The following is an 8,718-nucleotide window of genomic DNA, read 5'->3' as shown; positions in this document are numbered from 1 at the left end:
GGTAGTGACTAGGTGAGGGCAAAGCATGCTACTTTCAGTAGGGTGGTCGGCAAAGTTCTTCCTTCAGAGGACAGTTGAACTGTGACCTAAATGATGCCAAGAGCCGGCATGTCCAATTGCCGGCATGATGCCAAGAGCCAGTCAGAGGGAACGGCTAGCTCAAAGGCCCCCAGCAGGAATGAGTTTGGCTAGCTCAAGAAACAGAGAGAAGGCCAGTGTGGTTGGAAGTCAATAAGCAGCAGAAGGAGAGACTAAGAGATGAGAACAGTAGGAGCCAGATCATGCAGACATTTGTAGATGATGATAAGGTTTGCTTTTAATCTAAGAGCAATGACAGGCCATGAAGGTTCTAATCAGGGGACTGACATGGTCTGATTTATATCTTAAAAGATCACCCTGGGCTCCCCTGGTGGCGCAGTGGTTGGGAGTCCGCCTGCCGATGCAGGGGACGCAGGTTCGTGCCCCAGTCCGGGAGGATCCCACATGCCGCAGAGCGGCTGGGCCCGTGAGCCATGGCCGCTGAGCCTGCGCGTCCGGAGCCTGTGCTCCGCAGCGGGGGAGGCCACAGCGGTGGGAGGCCCACGTACCGCAAAAAAAAAAAAAGATCACCCTGACTGGTGTACAGAGAATGGATTGCATATTTTATTGCCAGCCATATTGGAAAGGACTCCTGTTCTCTTACAGCAATATCGATAGTACTTCTTTTGGTGAAAAGCAGCAAAATATTCTGGGTAAAATATTTGTAAATGTTTAAGTGCACACACGATTTAGAAAGAAAGAAAGGGTAATGCTCAGACACCAAAAGCAATGAGAAAGTACAAATCCAGAGAGCCAGGTGTACTCCTGAAGCCGGCCGCTAGCCTGGTAGCATCAGCCCACCTTGATGACCTAAAATGAAACCTACTGCAAACAAGCCAACTGCACCAGTTTGGAGCAGAATTAACACATGTGTGTGATCTCACAACCCCAAGAGCTGTGAGATCCACAAAGTACCATTTCTTCCTCCTACTTCTCCTCATCTGCCCACAGAATGGAGAGATGGTTCTCAACCTTCACAAGTATGAAAGCTACTTTTTAACAACAGAAATCTTCTTTCATTCCCCTTCACACACACACACACACACACACACACACACAAGAAGTTGTATTTTCACTTATTTAATCCACTATCATTTTCCTAGGGAACTCAAGAATGGATAGACCCCAGGGAATAATTCTGTGCCCAAGGAGTAGTTCAGTTTCCATACAGGGAACAAGTGGAACGGAGGAAAGAAGACCAAAAGACCAAAGTTCCCTCCTTAGTTGTTTTCCATCAATTTTGGAGCAATCACAATCAGTCACGAGATTAGTAACTGCCTCTCAAATTAAGTGGGCAGTTCCCAGACCACTGCCCACCTATTTTGCTGAGCAAGGTACCCAAGCGTCCTACAAAGTACATAGTACACCCTGAAGTGTTTGTTAATTTGACTTGTCTCAGTGAAACCTCAGAAGTCTTGGTATTGTCTCCTGGCCATCAGGACCAATAGGAAAAACATAGGTGTGGGACAGACTGGTTCAAACAGTCTCCCCTTCTCCCAACAAATCGTTTTCAATTAGCAAACAAGACCTGGGTAGCAAAACTGCAACAATTCTTATCATTCCTTCCTCCTTTTTCAGTGTTTCTCCTCCCAACTTCTCATCTGATGCCCCACACACAGAAGAAAAGCCAGGCAGAATATTAAGAAATATGTACGTGCTTCCTTCATTGTAATACTAAATAAGATATACCCCTTGAGCCAGTAAATCTACCTCTGGAATTCTAATTTCTTAAAAAAAAAAACTTAAATATGGAAATGTTTTCTGCACAAAAGTATTCCACACAGCATTAGTATTAGTAGCAAGAAAATTAGAAACAGCCTAAGTGACCTATTACACATTCCTTGATGAAATAGTTACATATACAGTAGAGATGAAAATTCTCATGAGACAATGTTAAGTTCAATTGCTCAAAATTCAATTTCCAATGCAATGACCTTCATGGAACTTTAGGGTATTTGTCCTTTTTTTTTTTTTTTCTTCAGCTTGTCTTTATTTCACCAAAAAAAGAAAAAGAGAGAGAGAGAGAAGCTTTAAGAAACTTGTATTACTTTTATAACTGAACATACATTTTGAAGACAAAAAAAAATATGAAATAGACAATGTTGATCTCAGCCTCACCACCCTAACATTAGATCAGGAATGGAAAGAAATCCCATACACAAATGTTCTCTGAAAACAGAACCTCTAATTCTATTTTGCTAAGATTCAAATTTAGAAACCATCAGAAGGAATGTTCCAAGTGGTATTAATTGCAATGTAGGTATGAAAGGGTATCTTCAAGGGAACACTTCCCCAGAACTATACAGAAATTAATAAACTAAAACCTAATACTACAAAGTAAGCTTAAAATCAAATAGGTATTAGGGTATAAAGAGGAGCACGTCACAACAGGAAGAAGTTGAATTCATTAAGATAAACAGCCATGATAAATACTAGTGGTAGCACCGAGTAAAAAGCACATTGCTGGTTTTCTCATATGCAGGCAATAGCCCAATACACTGTGTCTCAGACACAGAATGCATCTGATTTCACGTGCTAGAAAAATTAACCTTAATTAAGCTGAGGGAACCCCTGCATGGGTGTTTTATGTCGATTGAATACACCTAAGGAAATTAAAACTTAAGAACTGAAATAAAACGGATGTAATTTATGTCACTATTACTAATTAAAATGTTGAGGCTTTCCCAGTTATAATGAATAAAATTAGCACTCACACATCTCACATCTAAGGAAAACCAAACTGAGATCACACATGTTTCTCAAGGTAGCAAACAGTTTTTCTTTTTCTTTCTTCCTGTTTGCAGCATTCAGCAGTAGGGCAGCTTTAGAAATCAGAGTCATGCCACTTTAAACTGTTGACATTTACTATCTAAGGTAGAGCTAAAGGATTTCAATTCAAGCCAAAGTCCAAGGATGCAAATGCCAATCGAATGACTTACTAGGGCTAGGAGAAGGCAAGTGAGCTCCTTCTGAAATTTATAAATACGGTAACTAAACAAAAGCTTCAAATGATGAAAATTATGTTTCCTCAAATCATTCAGTCCAGCATAGTCTGAAGGATCTTGATGTCTCTTTTTGTAAATAAGAAGTATCTGAATCCTATAGCTTTTTGAGGGTTCTTTCTTCTTTACCTTTTACACGCTAAAGTTAAAGTGGTTTTCAAGTAAATTTTTAGGGTTTGCAAAAATACACAGGCCTGTACAGTACTGTGTTGGGACAAGGGTGGCTTGGGAAACAGTTGTGTATTATCCCGTTTTAAAAAAGTTTAATGCCCCCTACAGACAAAAATGTCCATGAACAGACTGCCAACCAGTTGGAGTATGGGCCTAGGTTGCGAGCCAGTCAAATAAGCCTCCTCAATAGGTTACAGAGTCATTCCTGGGGATTGTAAGGGAGGATTTCAAACAGCACCATCTGTTAGAACCACTACCCTGAAAAAGTTACACTGGTTGGTTATCACTTAAAGCACCATGGCGTTCACTCCATCTGTGTTGGAACAACTTGGCGAAAATCCATGGTCACATCCTGGCTCTAGCATTGTAAACCATGGCTTCAGTTCAAGCCCATTTAGTCAGAGTCCTGAGATACCAGATATCTGGAGGGTCAATGATGTGTCTTCTCACAGATGGTTCCTGGAGCCCTCATAGTGGATGCGTCTTCAGGTCCTCCTTGTCAGGCCCTTTCCTTCTAGGACCCCAGCTTCCACTTATATCCTGTCCCATCTCTCCAGGCCAGGAGTCCTCTACTCATGCCTCCCAATCAGAGAGCAACACCACCCACCCCCACCTCACCCCTATGCACTGGCTATCTCCTGAGCCACCCCTGGCAAAGGGTACAAGCATAGATGCTTACTGGCGCCTAGTTGTTCACATAAATGGGTGAAAAGCGGGCCAGACTTAAGAGATCAGAACTGTGTGCATGGATGGGAGACAGCAGATGTAGGCCCCATCTAAAGAGGGCTGTCACCATTCAGCCCCAGGAGGTTTTCAATGTACTGAAACACAGGATGTGTGTTGCCAAGTGGCCTAATTCTTCAAATATATATGAAATAAACTAATTTTCAAATGCTGGCCTTTTTCTTCCTTAAAGTGTTCGGGACAACCAAAACATCATAACTTAGGCTTTTTGGAATCTTTATTCAGGTTTGGAATTCTATGGTTCTAAAAACACATTGATACACTTACCCATGATTGTAACCTCAAAAATCTTCCTACTCTGTTTCCTCTTAGAATCTTTCCAGAGCTTCAGCCAGTGCAGGCGTCTGAGGGCGTTAATCAGACAAGCTTCACAGGCAGGGTGCCAAAGAATTCCCGCTTACACCTGCTATTTTTTCAATCAGTTCAACTCTACAACAGGCAGATAAAAGGGTCGAAGGTGCCACTGCCAACCCCACACAGCTGTGTGTGTGCTCAACCATTCTTGGCAGACTTCTCTAGAAACTGCCTCAGCTTCTTGGATGACTCAGAAGTAAAGGTAAGAAACTCCATTTGTGGTAGTAGAGAAAAGGGCCTTTCTTGAAGCCAAGAGGCCACAGTCAGCAACATCATAGTCTCTAAGCTCTGCCTGGCTCAGCCTCTGTGACAGAGGTCATGAGTTGCCTTCCAAATACCCACTTTCTCCTTCCTCTTTAGTAAGAGAACACCAGCAATAGCTAGGCATATTGCTGCTTGACACACAGACTAAATTTCCCAGCCTCCCTTGCAGCTAAGTAAGGTCATGTGACTAAATTCTGGCCAATGAGATGTAAGAGGAAGTACTATATGGGCCTCTTGGAAGGAAAGTTCTGCCATTCCTGCTGGCTGGAAAGTGGAGGTGATAGATAGAACTCCAGCAGCTCCCTTGGATCTTGAGTTGACTCTGAGAATGGAAGCCATGTGTTTAGAAAATGGATAACAGAAATAGAAGGAAATTGAGCTCATGGTGACGTGCTAGAATTGCCATGCCAGCCCCAGACTGCCTACTTCCAGACTTCTTTTAACATGAGAGAGCAAATCTTTGTGCATTTAAACCACTGTTTGAAAGTACTCTGTATTATTTGTAGCTGAATGTAATTCTTCAGCAGTATAGTCTCTCCCCTTCCCTCGGCCATCACTGCTCCATCTAATCCTTTGATCCCTTTTAAACTTCTATTCTGTTGTGAACTAAATTCTCTTATATGCTCAAAATTTTTCTAGCACTCTCCCACCATAATCAACACATGCCATTTTTCCTGATGATAAAAATTCTCTCCCAAGGCAAGGTAGTGAACTTCCTCTTTTGCCTGTCTTTTCAGCTTAGCAAGGATCACAGTTACTTAACAGATGGCGTTTCTGTCCTCTCTCTGGAGATTAACTGGAATGTACAGTCCCTCATGTATGAAAATGATGCTGCTGACCCTTTATCCACAAAGCATCTTGAGGAAGTATTTTTGCCACCTTTCTACCTCTCTCTTTCTCTCTCTTCTCAAAGATGGGCCATATGAACGGGCAGGGCAAAAGAGCAAAGGCTGAGGCCAAAAAAGAGAGTAAAACTAAATGGCTCACCTGGCAACAGGACCCATTGCTTTCACCTCTTACTAGCATTATGCCTTAACCGTAGAAATAAGCAGCCTTATAAGAAATAATCTGCTAGAATATAGGTATCTTCAATCTCTAGTTTGAATGACAGGACCCTGGAGGCAAAACATTTCCTGTGGAGATTCTGTACTTTTCCCTGCTCTTGCTTTTCTAGCTCAAACAATTCAATTTTGTTGGGCTTCAAAGTACAGTTCAAGGGACATTTTATAAGTCAAGTTAATGGCCCTGGGGATACTAACAGTGTGACTCATCAATTACAGGAAAAATATGAGGTATGTATAAACATTCTGAAATGGGTTTGAAAAAGACCCAGTTATGTTTGTAACTATTTCTAGTGGTACTTCCACAATTTTTCATGAAATCACATAATGGCTAATGAGTTGATCCTGGAAATTTTTGAAGGAAGTATTCGGTTGGCCAAAAAGTTTGTTGGTGTTTTTCCCATAACAGCTTATGGAAAAACCCATACGAACTTTTTGGCCAACCCAATACATAGCCCAATAGGATACTGGTCATGGTAAAGTTCAAGAGAACCAAATCTCCCCAGCTATTTTAAGAAGAAAAACATGTTATACAGATAATTAAGTGACTTATCACCGGAGAAGGCTGAAGAAATACTTCTAAGCTGAGCCTTCAGAAATAATTCCCAAGCCACATCACAGAACTGGGCCACCAGGAGAACCATTACCTCTCCTGTGATTAGCTTCCTGCCACCTTGGGACGCCGTCAGTTCCATAACCACAGTGCTGCACCACAATTAGGAAGCAAACACTAACAGGAAGGCAGCTGGATCATGAAATTGCTAGAATCCAGGGGCCACTCAATTGGGAAGCTGCTGACTCAGCTGCTACTGCTGTCTGCTTCCAAATCATACAGTACCTGCTATGTCCTTCATCAGCACAACTGATACTCCACACCTTGCCTCTTCACACTCATGTAGCTAGTGACTGGGCCCTGGGACTTGGGCCGATGCTGAAAGCAAAGCAACGAAACATCCCCGTGGTCATTCACCACCTTATCTCCAAGGAAGTCTGAGAGACTGTTTTGTAACTTTCCACCTTTTACCAGATGAATAATAGGGGCTTGGAATGGATGTTAAGAGAGAGTCCACCATTCTACCACAGAATAAATTTACTTTTAACATGTCATATTACTAAAGACATATCAAATACCTGATATGCACACAATACTATACGTATAGCCCAGGCAATCAACAGCATTTGCTGAGAAAGTCATCAGGCCGGGGTCTTCAGTTTTCATCAACTTCGATTTTCATCAATATATAGTATCTAAACTGTCCCATTTTTTATACCACCATTTTCCAAACCATAGATTAACAGCCACTGCATGAATGCTTATGAATGAGAACGATGATCACGGTAAATGTTCTGGAAAGCACTATAAAAAATATATACTTTCCTAAGAAGCTTCATATCTAATAAGAGAATACAGTACTAACATGAATACCTATGAATGAAGTGACAGGTATATAAAAAATGTTCCAAACCAGCCCTGAAATTTAGTTATAATTACTTTAGATTTAAATAGTCCCTAAGGAAAATGGGGTAAAGTAGGTTTGCCTGAACTAGCACCGCCATTTACCTATTTAAGAAACACCATTTAAGGAGCATTGACCACTTTTCTTACAAAGTAACAAACGCAGAAGTAGTGCAACGGGAACAGAAGTTCATGCAGGGATCAGTGTACTGCAGAAAACACCAAGGCACACTATTAAATACTGCGAATTGGTTTTCAGACCATTGCTAAGATGTCTTTGAAAAGAATGGTCTGAGACATTCATTGCATTCTGTTGCACACAAATAAATATGCCTGGTATTAAATCCATCCTTTTATAATCACTGGGAAAAATAATAGTTTGGCCGCTGATGAAGCTGCCCTTTGGGCAGAATCCACTCTCCTATGTAACTACTTTTGCAATAAATGATGCAAAAAAGGCAGCACTGGTGATAAGGGCTGTACACTGTGATTACTAATCCCATAGCCAACTCTCATTAACACAGAATCCAATTATGGAAATGCCATATGATATAACAGGCAAAATTCACACATTTCCTGGAGGCAATTTCTTTGTTATTGTTTATTTTTGGTTTTATTTTTACCACAACTGAAAAACACATTAGCAACGAATTACAATGCCACAACTGTAGTTTGAAAATACTGTAAAAAATAAAAATAAGCCCCAGGGACTACAGTCAGGAGGCGAAATCCAAGGACATCTACTGTGGGCCTCCCTGCACCTTTCAAATGTATCTCATTGCACATTAGACTCGTACTATGGTATTCGTGAGCAAATCCTTACATTACCAGCAAGGATGTCTGGCTGCACAGCTGGACTAGCTAGACGGTGACACTCCACTCTCCCCAGAGCCTCCTGGCAGAGGGCCATGTGCCCCTAGAAGCCAAAAAAGCATTAGTACCTTGACTCCTTGGAATTCATGTTGGCGCCTCAGCAGTTTGAACCAGTGCAGAGACCGAGAATTATCCCAGACCGGGAAACACCTTTTAATCCACTACTTCCCCTTCCTTATATCCCTACCTCTAGCCTGGTTCTCGATTCAGAGGAATTTGAAAATAAAGTCTGTCTTCCTATCCCCACCTTCCCCCAACTCATCGGTACTGAGAGGCCTCAGGAGAGGTCCCGGGAATGCCCCCAAGAGGCGGAGAAACCCCAGGGTGCCCCTAATTAACTTGTCAGCAGACCTAAGAGCCACGTGTCAGACTCAAAGATCTAGAGCTGCCCTTTTATCGATCCCCAAGATCTCGACCATTGCATTCCCACTAATATTAGCCGTGTTCTCACCAAAGGAATTATCGGTTCTCTCCGGCTCTGCTTATTGAACAGACCAAGTAATTGCCCTGAACATTTTATTATCAAGATGAACATTTAGTCTTGTACCTAGCAAAGACGGTCGGTGCTTTTTTTCACTTGCTATTTTCCTTACACCTTGTATATCTATATGGACTGCCTTCAGCTGCAGTTCTTATTTTCATATAATTTATAAATTTTGAGAAATCCAAACAGTGATATTATATTTGTGTATTCCTATTTGAACAATAACTTTCC

This window comes from Leucopleurus acutus, assembly GCF_964270905.1.
Source record: "Leucopleurus acutus genome assembly, chromosome: 3".
Taxonomy (NCBI): domain Eukaryota; kingdom Metazoa; phylum Chordata; class Mammalia; order Artiodactyla; family Delphinidae; genus Leucopleurus; species Leucopleurus acutus.
This window is presented reverse-complemented; position numbering follows the sequence as displayed.